Below are 632 nucleotides of genomic sequence, written 5' to 3'. Positions count from 1 at the left end.
TTTACATGGTTTAATTTTCAAAAAACACCATAGTTTTTGTTGTAGTGGGTGGCAGTAGCTCAGTCCGTAGGAAGTTGGGTTGGGAACCAGAGGGTTGTCGGTTCAAGTCCCTGTATGGAGTGTGGATTGGTAGAGAGATGCCCCTTCACCTCCTGGGCACTGCCAGGTACCCTTGAGCAAGGCACTGTACCCCCCCACCCGCTCAGGGCGTTGGTCCAACTGGCAGCCCACTCACTCTGACTCTCCATCTGTGCATGTAAAGGTCCTCAGCCTGTGTGTGTATTTCAATGAACAGTATAAATTATTATTATTGCTGCGGATCCTCTTTTCACCATGTGTGTTTGGGTCTCTGTTTTAGCTACGGAGTGAGACATCTCACTTCTATACTATCTTTGTTGGGAGTCGCACATGCGCGGTAGCTAGGTAATGATAAAATCAGCTGGATAACTTTCTCCAGTTTTGGTCAGTAAAAGGCAGGATTAGCTGGGAGACTTCTTCTAAACGAGGAATACCTGCAGAACAGGGACAGGAAGTAGTTCTTTTGGAGATTACGGTCAACTAGCATGTGTTGTGTAGCAGTGTTTTGCCATTGAGAACGAGCTAGCATCCGCTAGCATGTGCTACGGTTAGCC

The 632-nt window shown here is 47.3% G+C and overlaps 1 protein-coding gene across 1 annotated transcript in view; it reads left to right on the top strand.

Moving 5' to 3' along the window:
- Window positions 1-632, top strand: part of LOC116689079 (uncharacterized) — a gene marked incomplete at its 3' end in the record, with an annotated part of 6443 nt that overhangs the window by 3059 nt on the left and 2752 nt on the right.

Source organism: Etheostoma spectabile, chromosome 5 (genome assembly GCF_008692095.1).
Source record: "Etheostoma spectabile isolate EspeVRDwgs_2016 chromosome 5, UIUC_Espe_1.0, whole genome shotgun sequence".
NCBI classification, from domain to species: Eukaryota; Metazoa; Chordata; class Actinopteri; order Perciformes; family Percidae; genus Etheostoma; species Etheostoma spectabile.
Note: the sequence above shows the minus strand (reverse complement) of the source record. Positions and strands in the feature narration are given on the sequence as shown.